Source organism: Mercenaria mercenaria, chromosome 10 (assembly GCF_021730395.1).
Source record: "Mercenaria mercenaria strain notata chromosome 10, MADL_Memer_1, whole genome shotgun sequence".
Taxonomy (NCBI): Eukaryota; Metazoa; Mollusca; class Bivalvia; order Venerida; family Veneridae; genus Mercenaria; species Mercenaria mercenaria.
Window position 1 is genome coordinate 42,716,111 of NC_069370.1, and position 15,324 is coordinate 42,731,434.

Sequence of the window (15,324 nt, forward strand, 5' to 3'; positions counted from 1 at the left end):
CAACTGTCATAAAGTAAGAACTATCCTAAATAACAACTTTGTAACACTGGCTCATCGTATTTCAGGGCCACAGACCAAATACATTTTCCGATTTTATAGACATAAATTTCGCCTGAGATTTAAAGATACTGTTTTAACTCCTTCAGGAACTGATGTATAGTGTAGAAATTATTACGTTGAATTGGGCTTTTTTTTTTGTCATCTCTAACCTGGTATCTTACGAGAGGTCGCTACCATATATTTTCAGTTTCTATTTAACTTGGTCATTTAAAACTAGTAAATCGACCAAATATGCATAATACGGCACACCATGTTAAAAACTGGAGGTCTGGCTTGACATTGACACCACTATGTCCGTTACAATTGACCAGGCTCCTACCGCTTGTCGGGACCTTTCCTATTGTATATCGATTTCTTAGCTTCAAAAAAATCGCCTGACACTTGAAATATATTGTTTAACTGGTTCATTTTCGAGACGATGCATCAGTTATTATATTGAATCGATCTTTTGGCTTTAATTATCACTATATCTTACAAGAACAAAGGCATAATTCTTTGAACATAGTATTGTATTGGAGCGTTTTCTTTACATTTATATTCTTACATGAAACTGGCGCCTTTACGCCATTTACAACAGACCAGGCTTCTTTCGGCTTCCGGGACCACGGGGCCAACAAAGTTTTCGATTGTTATAGACCTGTTACCTTCCAAACCTCGCTTGAAATTTAAGACATCTTTTTTATCATGTTCATTTTTGAATTATAACATATTGTATCAATTATTACATTTGATCGGGCTTTTGGTTTTAATCATCACCATATTAGTTTCTTGCAAGTGGCTGAAGAGCAAAATCTAAAAACATAAACCGTATATTTCTGTTATAACTTGATGGCCATGTGAAATGATGTGCACATAAGCAAATCAATACTTGTATAAAATGTGTTCGAATCCAAATTAAAACTCGGACACGTATCACGTTTTATAATGGTCGGCTTCTACCTCAGCTGAAACTAAACCATTCATGTTTCTAGTAAAAGCAGCTTTGTAATTTGTGGGCATCTTAAGGTTCTTGCACACTGGTTTGTTATGTCCCTTTAAGCGATATATGAGCCGCACCATGAGAAAACCATCATAGTGCGATTGCGACCAGCATGGATCCAGACCAGCCTGCGCATCCGCGCAGTCTGATCAGGATCCATGTTGTTCGCTTTCAACGCCTATTGCAATTACAGAAACCGTTAGCGAACAGCATGGATCCTGACCAGACTGTGCGGATGCGCAGGCTAGTCTGGATCCATGCTGGTCGCAAACGCACTATGTTGGTTTTCCCATGGCGCGGCTTATTATAATCATACTGCACTTCAAAAACCACTTTTCTTTGTAAATTATATCAACTTGTTAAGAAATCGTAGTATAAGCTTTCTACAGATGCCGATGTATATGTGTAGTGTTTGAAGTATAAAAGCGTAACATGAAAAAAACACCCATTTTACAGGAACCTTAAGGTCCACGTATGTATCTGTCCGTGGGGGTTAAAATTTTGGCTTTTGGCAACGGTTCTAATTTTGAAATTGTTATAAACTGTTTACGTTACATAATTCGTTAGATAATATAATTAACTAGATTTATTATACATCAAAAGATAATAATTATTTTGAAAGTTCTGAGATAGTAAATGAGTGCGGCTGTAAAATGAAATTTGAAAAATATTGAATTAATAAAGAGAATATATGGAAGGAAATGGTTCGCGGATATTTCCATTTATTTCGCAATTTCTGCACTTTCCATGCGTTGCGGCGGATTACGCCCCTCTTTTTAGAGAATGCTTTCATCTAGGGATATCCCGCCGTTTGTGTAACATATCAGTGATATAACATGCATCATTATGAGTTTTCTCCCATTATAGCTCCAGCAGTTCCCACCAGGGGGCGTTTATTTTAGAAATAATCTTGGAGTATTTTCATACCAAGCTAAAATCTTACCGAATATCACAGATAAGTTCGAAATTTTTACATGCTGTTACAGAAATTGAACGATTTCTCATTTCACACTGCCTCCAACATGTTATCTAATGATAGCTGGAGTGTATTTTAGAGTATTCGTACAAATATCTGTGTTGATTTTTTCCCCCGAACTTTTGTCGATGCTTTGTTTAAGATTAAAAGTATTTGGTTCCAGCTTCACACTAAATGACGTGCTTGTTTTTTTATTTAACACAGAATGTATCTTAATGCTCGACATTAACCGATTTTTGTAGTAATTACCTCCCTTTACCATCGATGACACTAACGATCAGACTAATATGAAACTGAGTAGCATAAAAGGACATCAAAAAAGTTTTTCTTTTTTTTTTTGTTTGTTTTTTTTTTCAGAACAGAAAAAAAAACATTAACTTTGATAATGACAAATGTTACAATATAAAATCATAAGGAATTCTTAGATTATCATTAGTTCTTGACTAAACGGCGACAAATGGAGAGAAAAAAATCAATAATGTCTCCATGAATAATTACAGCAGAGTAAGTTGGGCAATAAGTATATGTGATTTCCCAACTGTTGATAACGGAAGTTGTGCTTGAATAAACTTTAGTTGCAGCAATGTTGTTAGTTTCAATTTTTTTTCATGGATTGGAGCGTTTGCTTTACACTAAATTCCGAGACAGAAATAAGCGTCCCCATGCCAGTCACAATGGACTAGGCTCCAATCACATTCGGGACAACACCAATTGACTCTGCCTATTTCATAGATTGGTAAGCACTGAGATTCAGTGTTGCATTGCGAAAGAGTATACACATTACGGTTTTGAATCGGTCTTTTGGCTTTAATCATAAATATAGCTTACGATAGGCTACAGCGCAAACACTCTATCGGTTCAATGATAATTGTTGTAGGGCAATAGTTTTCCCATATCACATTTTTCACTTTTTCACTTTTTCACTTTCAAATGTGACTGTATGTTTGTCCAAAAAGGTGTTTGAGAAAAAAATAACATTTTACTGATTCTGTCCGTGCCTTTTTATGTTTCAAGTTGAACGTATCTATGACATCGTCATCATCACCATCGTTACGACAGATACTCAATTCAACGTCTGTTCGTCCATCCTCATGTCTCAATAACACTTAGAACAAGGATTTTGGAGTCTGTTTAAGTAATACATGTTTGCTATATTACAGAATAATTGTTCAATGATGTTCTTTACTTCCGAATGTGATTGCATGTCACATTAGAATTCTGCATCGATTTGTGTTGTGTAAAAAATGAGATCCAATTCTTCACATCTGGGACGAAAACGATCCTATTCTTCTTACGTGTGACAATGTGCTCTGGGTCCTACATAGCGTATTCTAAATAAGATTGTGACAATCATCTTGATTTATATTTTACTCTTTCTTTCTGTTTTCTTCTTTTTGAAATTTAGAAATTACTTTTATTTATAACTAAAAGTAGATAAAATTAAGAAAAAATTAAGTGGTTCAGTGATTTTTAGGTAGAACTTAGTTTCAAAAGGTGTTGAATGTAAACATTTTAGAAAAAATACCTACTGCGTTGGTCACGCGGTAAAATTCATCTGTATTTTACATAATTCAATATAGTACCTTAGATGAGGCATATACGACATTGTTTTGGGTTTATCCTCGCGATTCAAGGCAGGAAAATAAGAATATTTTAGTAATTCTTGGGTACCCGGACTTTAAATTGTATGGGCAATATGTCAAACTTTGCGGCCAGTCGCATTGAAGCAAAATTTTATGACATTCTTTTTTTTTCATTGAAATGTTATTCTGAATTTTTATCCGTTGGGAAGGATAGCTATGCCCCTTTAAAAAACAAGCTGCCGTGATGATAATTAAAATATCTGTTGCTTTTCACAGAAGAACAAGACATATCATGCTGTCTACGGAGTCAATGCTGAGTGCAAATTTTATTCAACAAATCCAATTTTCTACATTTTATTATCAAAACGGCATTTATTCTCGGTGCTTTCATCTATTTTGTAGAAATTAAAGCAAACCGGCTTACAAAGAGTTGATTAAACAAATCGCATCGGGAAGATCAAAACTAGAAGTTATTCAAGTTAAGCATTCTAACATTTCTATTCAAGCACGCCTTTAATGAATCCGGAATGTCTAATCGAGTATAAGTTATGACTACGACGGCAAACCATCCGTGAATTTAAAATGCAAAAGCAAGAATTGAGCTTTGTATCTTCGAAAATTGGTTTATGGGATTTGAACACCCTTTTCATGCATAGCTGGATATAACATAAATTCTGATTCCGTTTAATTTCCTGTTCAGTTGTCGTAAAATTGACACTTCACGACACTTTACGACAATGTATTGAAGTAGCGGTATCTTTTAATATCTTCTTTTGAAATAAGTTACATACTTCTGGTTTCTAAATCATATTTTAGTGCCTACTGCATCATGGGTAATCTATTGTACAGCTACTAAAGTTTGATTTATACGTTTTGTTTAGGAATAATTCTATCAGCACTGGCCATCCCTGCGCACGTGTAGTAATAAAAATCGCCATTTGCGAAAATATTTATGCCTGTTTATTTGAAATTAAATCAGAATCACTTTTATTTTCCAAGCTTTGAAGATGTTTAGCCTATGTACGTCGTACAAACAGTTTATTTCCAGATCGGACACCTTTTTTTATCATCCACATAAAAGAACGAAATCACTCAAATATGAGTACATATTTTATTACAGGTCATTAAAATAAAGTTGATCAATTTTAGTTTCAGATTAACTGAAAGGAGCAGGATTACATGTTACGTAAAAAGTATTGATAATAAACGGAAAAGATTCATATAAATTCGGCCACCTGAGGACCAAGTTACCTCTTTCAGTCGCAGACGCACGATGTCAAAAGCAGACGACAGACAAAACTCCAAATTTCAGGGTTTTTTTCAAGTGCACAACTTGAACATCATGTAAAATAAATGCACCACCCGTTAGTGAAATAATGCCATAACGTGCAAAAGAATCAATTAACAATTTTTTATTTTATTAAACTTTTTGACCGAATTTCTGTAATGTTCTTTTTCAACTTTTAAAACTTTGACCTATTTATTCTTAACTTTGAGTGTCCTTACATTCTGTCAACACAGCTCATAGAAACCGGAATAAAAAGAAAAGGGGCGCTTTAGACTTAGCCAATCACACGGACTCTTGCTTGCCTTACATGTATAATTACTTCCCTTTAAATAAGAGTTAATACCCTTCTCATTGCTATTCCCTAGATAAGTCAAGTCCGATACGCTACTTTTATTAATAGAAAGGAAAACGTAATTTAAAAAATATGGGTGATCCTTGTATTTTTAGAGCTCTGTGGCCAGCCCTGTGGCATGTCATTAGTGTCAGGTGTATGTATTTTATTAACTCAAAATTTCGAGTTACTTAGTCGAAATACTCGAAATTTCGAGTAAGATACTCGAAATTTCAAGATACGTAATTTCAACTTAGTATCTCGAAATTTCGAGTTAATAAATAAAAATGCAACTGGCACTAATGCTCTTCCATACCCTTCCGTACAGCATCAGACTTTGGCGAAACAATCTTATCGGTTCTGCAGTAGACATGCAGAAAAAAAAAATTGATGAGGAGGTCATGTGATATGTTTAAAGTCTTTTGTAAAAAAAAATCAAATGTTGTGGGCTTACAGAAACTTTAGACAACTTCTGTATGATTGTGACAAGGCGAACAAATACGTAGACTAAAATTATGCATGCGCAATTTGTTAAATTATGTTATTATACCGATATATTATCAATTTACTATAATTATCAAAACTAAAGATTGAGAGATAGTCTGGATACAAACTGAAATTAATTGATTTACGACGTATCCTGTTCTATATTTGCGAAACAGTTTGAATTATTTATATGACATTTTACCGAAGGACCTAGAGATTAAGTTATCGGTTTTATAAATCGTGTTTCCGCAGTGTGCAGACGACAAAAATATATTTTTCATTTCATTCTGACGGCAAGATGGAATATACAATCCCTATATTGAAAAGTGTACTGCGAAGTAACAACAACAACAATAACAATATCAAATAGTGACAATAATAATAACACTATAACAAAAATAATAGTGATAATAATAATGATAAAAATAGTAATGATAATAATAATAAATATTATTATTATTATTATTATTATTATTATTATTATTATTATAATTTTATGAAGGTAACGCTACAAGACCATAATTATATAAAAATCACATACAGCCAATTTCTAAAGTTGTCTTCTCAAATGACAAATAAAACAAAAACAACACATGCGCAATCAATAATCAATATCATATATCTATACAAGGATGAAATCTTGTCTTTGTTCTTTGAACTCAATCGGACATGATTTTGCATAACAGAATATGTTTTTTCCCTATTCAAATGAAAGCCGCTATTTACTTTTGATCAAAGTACATTATGCTCGCGATCAAATACGTAAAAAGTTCGGTATTGATCAGTTTCGGCTTTTATCAATCCTATCAAATTTAAACCCGTCTTTGAAAAAAAAACAGAGGGCAAGCGTTTTCATTTTTTCACTTCGGAACAAATTACCGAATGTAGTGAAAGTCGCTGATAGTTCGATAACTTTGAACCTTCCGTCAGAAAGAATCGTATCAACACACGGATTACACTGAAAATCAAAACTGACAGGTTTCCCGATACAATCGGACAAGATAATTGCATGTTACACCTGGGGTGAAGCTTGGCTCCCGGCTCCTAAAAACATACGTTTTGAAAATATACAAGTTCTAATGTGTCAAAATACGCACCAGTTGTTGTATCTGCATACGTATAATTTTAATAAGTTAATTGACGGTCGGCCGCCTTTTCGCTAAATACGTGCGCCCCTGGTCGTGTGATTTCACGCAGTTCGTGTCGTCAGGCGATGTTACGCCAGAAGTCACTGATTTTAAAATAAGATATAAATAATCGAATTTTGTAAACATTTATCTGGTATATTATCACTAAAACTTTCATTTTTTATAAAGATTGACTGATTAATCGAGCTGGTTGCGAATGCTCCATTGTTAAATCAGGTTACCCAGGGCCTCGGTTGCATTTTACGGAAGAAAATAATGACTAAGCTATGAAGTAATACGGAATCAAAGTTTCATGGCGAATAATCTGAACATGTCAGTGTTTAATCAAAATCAAGATGTGCTTTCGTATAATAGCAACTGAAAAATATTAGCTGTTTGTATTAAAAACAACATTTTTCTTTCTACGAAACTTAACGCATGTCATATTACCCTTTCAAAATGGTGAGAGTTACGTCTATTTCAATTGTGAACGACATTTGTAGACATGGTTAACGTAAGATGACAGCCATTGATGCGCGGAAGTATGATGGGGTTACGTAAATGCACTGTCCCTCGTATTCTAGCTTGAACTCCTTGAACATGATGATGTCCTGCTTTCAATCCCATTTGTTGATGAGATATTTCATAATTTATTGTGAACGTTTTATTTAGATAGTTCTCAATGACACTGACCCCTAGTGTAAGCAAAGCCTTTTTAAAAGTGGAAAGTGACTTTAGCTATGTCAAAGAGTGACCTCGAGAGGCGCGCAGTGTTTGGACTGTCTGTCCGTCCATCATAATTACTTTCTTGTATACTCAGCGGACATGAGCATATTGTCGGAACATTCTTGTCCGTTTCCTTCTGGAGTTGCGGCCCCTTTTGAATAACTACATCACAACATTGTGAAAACAACTCCTCCTACCATTTCCTCAAACTGGAAATAAACTGTGTGCCGTGATCATCAACATTCAATGCGCATGTCTTGTACTTTCATGTCCGGTTATTTGTTCTAGAGTTACGGCCCTTTTGGAGTTTAAGATATTACAACTACATCTGAATATTGTATACGTAATATCTGTGAAATGAAACCTGGAAGCGGACTTGCGCATATTGTTTCGACTTTCATGCCCGATTTTTTTTTCCTGAGTTTTGGCGCGTTTCAGATTTCTCACTATTACACTATTACAACTACATCAGAACATTTTCTTCTCAACACCACGTACAGACCTGTTTCCATTCAACTGAGATGGAACTTGGTTTAATACAGCATCAAGCTGACATCCACATTTTGCCTCAAGTCTCAAATTTTGTTCAGCTACGCCACTGTTTAGGACTTAATTCATTGTTCTATCAAGCATTTTCAGGTGCGGGGTAGGGGAGGCATGGCTTGTTTCATACAATGTTGACACCATTTTTGTTTGCTCCAGATAGAATTCCATATTGGGCGTCTAAAACAAGTAAACAAGAAACAGCAATTCCTACTTTATCTCAATTAACTACTTATCTTTTGTCATGTTAAACAGGCTCATTTTGAGGATAAGTACTGGACTTAAGATATTTGCTGAAAATAATTATTAACTAGACAATTTTTATATTTTGGTTTTACGTTATACCGACCATGGTTTGGGTCGCATGACGACTTTCAGGCTTTCGATGGTGGATGAAGATACCAAGTGCCTCTGTGCATGAACTTAGGGCACGAGTGGACACCTTAGTGGAGCAACTGACCTTCCGCGAGCCAGATTGAAGTCTTCCTGGAATAAAAGAAGTTTGCACCCCAAGCGAGTTTTCTAACCAACAGTAGCTAAATTTCTACAATAGACTGGTCCATCATTCAATGTGGGCAGTACTACTTCTTATTCAAAGGGGTGTTCACTGAAAATTTACTGACTGAATTGCGAACAGTGCAGACCATGATCAGGCTGCACGGATGTGCAGGCTGATCTTGGTCTGCACTGGTGGCAAAGGCAGTACCACTTGCCGGCAGCAGGCTAAAGGTTAACCATTCGGCTACGGAGGTCTCCTCTGTATAAAAAGGGTGCGAGTGTTGAAAGTTCTAAATCTCTTTGTGGGGCCTGCGTGGACGAGTGTTTAAAGCCGCTGACTCCGAATTACTAGCCCCTCACTGATGTGGGTTCGAAACCTCAATGGTGGTGTAGAATTTCTCTTTTGAGGAAGCCATCCAGTTGGCTAACGAAAGGTCATTGAATCTATCCAGGTGCCCACATATCGGAGGCGCACCTCAGTGTCTTCTAAATTCGGAAAAGTCGCGATTTGACCTAAATTATAACGATGTCACTCTAGACGCAACAAAGAGAACTATGTATTTTTGTTTGTAAAACATTTTATTATGAAAGACGTATTAAGTGTTGTCATTTCTGAGTGGAAACTGTCGTATTTGAAAAGGTCACTGAAATGCCGTTTTCAAGATAAGAATACTGTATGTACAGTAACGTGAAAGAAAATGGTTTAATATCTATTTTTGTTCAGACAAAATGATACAGTTGTTTCTAGCTCTGACGGAATGCAAGCCCTCCTTCCGATAGGACATCCGCTACTGATGTCTGTTTCCAAGAAGTTTCAAACTTTCAACCTTTCTTAAACTAAAACGAATATAGTGTGGTTGGAGTAAAATGTTTCATACACTTTCTCTAATATCTTTATTGTAATGCCATATTTAAGAGTCATTAGTTCAATTCTTAGATGAGGATTCATTTTGTCAAATTACCATTAACCAAAGTTCAGATCTCTAAATGGGCAAGTGAACAGTATTTCAACTGCTTCCTCAAAACCAAGAACACACTTTATACTCAACCCAAAGATCACAGATACACCAGGTCACTTTTTTTTAATTCTTACAAATTTCCGTGCACGAAGCTGTTCCTTTAAATACTTTCTTAATTTATTTGGACAAAACTTGCGGCATGACATGACATGCCATTTTACCTTGACAAAATATTTGGATAAATTGACAAAATCGATGTCTTTAGTCTCTTCATTTCGCGATTCCACTTTATAAGGCAATATTTATCAAGACGAGTACCCTTCAAAAGCATTCTTCGCCGCACGGACAGTGACGAAGTAATCCGATTAGTCGGGCCGCTTGGATCAAAGAGGAAATTCAAGTGAACAACAATCAAGTGTTTTGTAGGTCAGAGGTCAATCAAATTCCACTAAAATCCCCTGGTTACTACATCAAATCGAGCACACACCTCATAGGAAAGCGATTTCAGTCGTATTTTTAAAACATCCCAAATTTGGTTTCATTAACAAACTCTGATCAGCCGTATTGATTGGTGTAATTGAACGAGTGTTTATGCCTTTTGAAGTCAAAAGGGGTTTACTCCCTTTTAGAAACCACTAACAAAGCAAGTGCTTGCTCCAATTAGTTTCAATTTGCTCTTGTTATTGTAAATACTGGAATCAATACGCTAATGTGTTATTTTAGGATATAATTAAGAGTTTGAAATAGTTTAGGGGGACATGCACCGGTTTTGGAACACCGGTCCGGACAGTTGACATTTCTCACCTTTGCCTAGCAGAACTATCACGTGACCACACGATACGGGCAATTATTTATGGCAGACGAGAATTCGATATTCAAAATGATGGTGTATTTGCGTGCTTTTGGGGTTTCGAAACCTCCACAAGTGATAAATGGGTTATTTTTGCGCGTTCATTAAGCTCCAGGACTTGTTTGAGTGAAACAATTTAGCAACATAATTTTGTAAATACGATAGGTTTTATTGATATTTTTCTTTGCGTGTCACAGAATACTTTGGCTCCGTATGTTGAGACGTGAAGCTTGCAACTGTAAAAGAAGTAATTCTATTCGTGTGCATTGCAGCAATTTTCTCAGTTTTGTACTAAGCAGAGAGTTTGAAGGTCCTCTAAATGACGTGATGTCTCTTTCGTCGTATGCAATAACATGATCAATCATATCGCAAGAAAATTAATGTTATTTCATTTATACCATTTGTATTCAGATGTATCAGTATAGAATATAAAAAATACCCACATGTCTTGTGCGATTTTCATTTTTTTTTTTTTTTTTTGACTCATGTGATGTAATGTTGCTGTTATATAAAGTAGATATATTTAGGTTGACCATACCGTTAGACTTAAATAGAATAGTGTAACAATTTTATATTTTCTATGTAGTAAATTCATACTGAGGGAAATTTATTGACTGATTGTAGATGAGAAATAGCTTCGTTGCAACTTATGTTGATTTAATAATAACAGAGCAAACAGAACTTTTGAAATAATTATAAAGTTCAGAATTAAAATTTTCAAGAATATTGGCCCTTGAATTAGACCTTCTTCTGTATCTTGCATTATTCTATAAAACCTTAGATGACTCACACCCTTCTGGGGAGTTGGCCATATGGGCAACTGGTGGCGACTATTAATTAACCCTTATCATGCTGGACACGATTGACTCTGCCTTTGCGGCCAGTGTAGATCTTGACCAGCATGCCCATCCTTGCAGTCTGATCAAAATCTGCACTGTTCGCCATTCTGTCAGTATCTTTTCGGTAAGCACCATATTCAACAGTTAATGGTACTGTCCAAATTGAAAGATGGACAAGTTCATTATAGAAATTTTGCAGGGTAAGGGTTAACTTAAATACGCACACACGTATGACTTTGTGCATTGCCTTTTATTATTTCAAGCACGGGCGGACACCCTGACAGAGTAAGGCACGGGCTGACACCCTGACAGAGTTAGGCACGGACGGACACCCTGACAGAGTAAGGCACGGGCGGGTAACCCTGACAGAGAAAGGCGAGGACGGTAACCCTGAGAAAGGAAGACACGGGCGGATACCCTGACAGAGTAAGGCACGGGCTGACACCCTGACAGAGTAAGGCGGTTAACCCTGACAGAGTAAGACACTGGCGGTAACCCTGACAGAGTAAGGCACGGGCGGTAACCATGAGAGAGAAAGGCATGGGTGGTAACCATGAGAGAGTAAGGAGTCTTCATGACTTATGAACTTACTACTAGTATCAAATATATACTAGGTGCATGTATTAAGATACTTTGAGCGTTTTATATTGGTCAGTAAAGCACGATATTGGATGTACATCTAGTTTTCTTAATATGTGTAGGGTACGTTTTATCTAAGATAGTGGACCCGTAATGAAAATCGCACATTTCATTATGCGATTTCGATATCATTCGTTTTTTTCGGAAAGCCATGTGCACGTGACCTATATATGTGTGAGGAGAAAGCCGAACTGCCTATCGAGCACACGTAATCACACGGAAGTTGCCGAGAATCATTACTGTTCCATGTCTTTAAAATTGCGTTGCTTTTCAACCCTTTTCTCTGCGATTCCTCTAGAAAAGAAAATAATGCGTAATACGTAAGCTTGTACAAATGTCAGAAATGCGGAAAATGATATGCACTTGTTGCAAATATTTTCCTATTATAATTGATCGTACAAAACAGAAAACGCATATTTTAGAATAATATATGATCCAGATGCAAAATTGTTTTCATATAATTTGTGCTAAAATGCATAATACGTTGCAAAATATGAAAATCTTGAACTGCTTTTCAAACGTTCGGATTTTTCAACCTTGTTACTCGAGTTATAACTGGAGAAAAAATCACCTTTATATCTCCTTGATACATTCTCAAATATGCTAAATTAATTATCAGTTCGGCGTTTACCGTCTACTATAAAGTGTCTTTAGATTATTTTTCCAAACCTTTCAGTTTCTTTGATGTTTTCTTCGAACAACATGTAAAGAAATATATACCTGCATACCGCGGGGTGATAGTTACCCAAAACTATTAAATGTGATGAAAACACGATATTTGTAATCGTCATATCTTCTTTCTTGATTATGTATTTTCCCGTAGAATTCCTATCTCGTATCTTTAGGATTCTCATAAATGAACAAAAAAAACTATGATCCGTGTAACAGTCAAAAAGGACCTTTCTTAAAATAACGTTTATCACGTCTCCAGAAATGTTGTGTTTTTTTAGGCCCTTTTCGGGTAACCCCGTTTATTTTCTATATCTATTGTACTTACATACAGGTATACATTTACATTTTGCATATATCATGTCGTAACATTGACATTTACATTGTCTACATTTTTCATTTAAAGTATAATACATTCTTATATTTCACAAAAGTATGGTTATGCAATGTAGACACAAACTGAATGTAGTGTACACCTTTTAGTAAAGTTGCTTACTTTTCGTCTGAACCTCAAACAGTAACATACTGAGGAAGGTAATAACACTAAACGTTTGGCCAGGTTGAAAAAAATGTTATTTTTAAGATAAAGGGAGAAGGGAAATAAGGGAAATTTCTCCAGAAATGTTATCTAAAAGAAGAATGTATTATTTCAGTGTGTTCTACGCAATATTTTTAATTTGAGCCGTGCCATGGGAAAACCAACATAGTGGGTGTGCGACCAGCATGGATCCAGACCAGCCTGCGCATCCGCGCAGTCTGGTCAGGCTCCATGCTGTTCGCTTTTAAAGCCTATTGGAATTGGAGAAACTGTTAGCGGACAGCATGGATCCTGACCAGACTGCGCGGATGCGCAGGCTGGTCTGGATCCATGCTGGTCGCACACCCACTATGTTGGTTTTCCCATGGCACGGCTCATTTATAAGACAACAACACTCGTGTAGTCCTTTATATATGTAGAATCTTTCTTTCTACTGTGTTAGTCACGCAGAAAATATTTGATACACAGTGGCTATTCTTAATGTCATACTTTGATATACTGGCCCCAATTTCATGAAAAAAAAATAAGTAATTACTTAGTTAAGTCTGTTACTTTAAAATTGTGCTATTGCTCAAGTTATTGTTATTTAATGATTTTTTTTCTGTAACAATGTTTTTACAGCTAAATTATACAATGGTTAGTAGTATTTACCTGGAGCATTATTTCATTAATGCAAATATGATAGTTCTATTTAAGCACGATATAACGAACTTTAATATTTGCTTAAGTATATTTCTTATTTCTATAATTTCGGCGATATATGACCATTTTGTGTCGATTCGCCGTAAAACCCAACTCACTCACTCACTATTTCTGTAATTTGTTTTCTGTAAAATTAAGAATTGTTGTGTTTTTTATCTATGAAATAGTCAAATATGGTGCTGATATAGATGAAAAAGTCAATGTTGAAGACGCATAAAGGGCAAAAACAAACATTTGAAATAACAGACTTAGCTAAGCAATTACTAAGTGTGTTTTTTCGTGAAATTGGGACCGGACTTTCAGTGTTATTCTTAGGGATGTCCATGGGTATTTACTGGCGTTATTGTCTATGTTTACATGCTTTAAGGGCATAAAATCCGGTCAAATATATTTTTGTCTTTGCCTAAACGTCTTTGACATCTAACGTGCGGGCATTCTGCACAGCAAAACACACTTTTGATAATTCCTTGATATCTACACAAACAAGTGTCAATTCCGCATCAAATATGTTTCGCCTCATTATTTACCGATTTACGGATATGCCATCGCTGCAGGCCACCTTCCACTAATGAGCAAATGATAAACCACTGGTGTGACCGTGACCTTGCCACTAGGGGGAATTCCAGATTGCAGTTCGTACCTCGGTAGTTGGTATTCAGACCCCATGTTGATTTTTTTATTCTTTGCTTGAAACAAAGGACAATCAGGGTCGAGTATAATCATAAATGAAATAATAAAACTCACGGTACGGTCACTGTTGGATTTCTTACTATTTTTGTTAGGAACAAAAACTCTGTTGAAAATAATGCAAAACCAAACTGTCCCTCTTCTGTGAGAAATGACGGTACTGTAATGTGGATAAAAAAAGATTTATTCGTAAATATATCTCAAAATATCACAGGTAGTTATCACACAGGCCACATAGTTAACATGTTAGATACAAGTATTATCCCATTATAGGAAATGGAGCTAATTAATAAGTTAATAAGTTTAGAGACATATATATATAGCACAGGATAACCCATTAAAGTTTTGCAACTTATTTCCAATGGGGTCCTTTGATAAAAAATGCCAAAGGTCAAAAATGTTGTCTAAATACTAAGATATAGTTTGTATCTTAACTGTCACAGATTGGACCTATCACAGAAAAATTGGATAATGATATTGACATACATATCACAGAATAGATCTATAACACTGTACACACTCAATAAAAAATCATTGCACTAAAACAAAATAAAATCTGCATAGTTCATATCTTCAAAGAGATACGTCATGAAAAAGAAACAGAAAGACACAGTCCTCGCATATATTTTCTCATATTATGCTAAGTTACTTAGCATAATATAACTTACTTAGAATACTATAATTACTTAGCAATCTAGAAGTGAATAAGCATAATATTAATTATTATTACATGACTCCATATATAAGTTTGTGCTATAAGACCGGTCCTTGTCAAAAAATTTAAAAATCAAACTATGTGAAAAATTATTTTAGATATCATGTAATAAAACACTTATTTAATGAA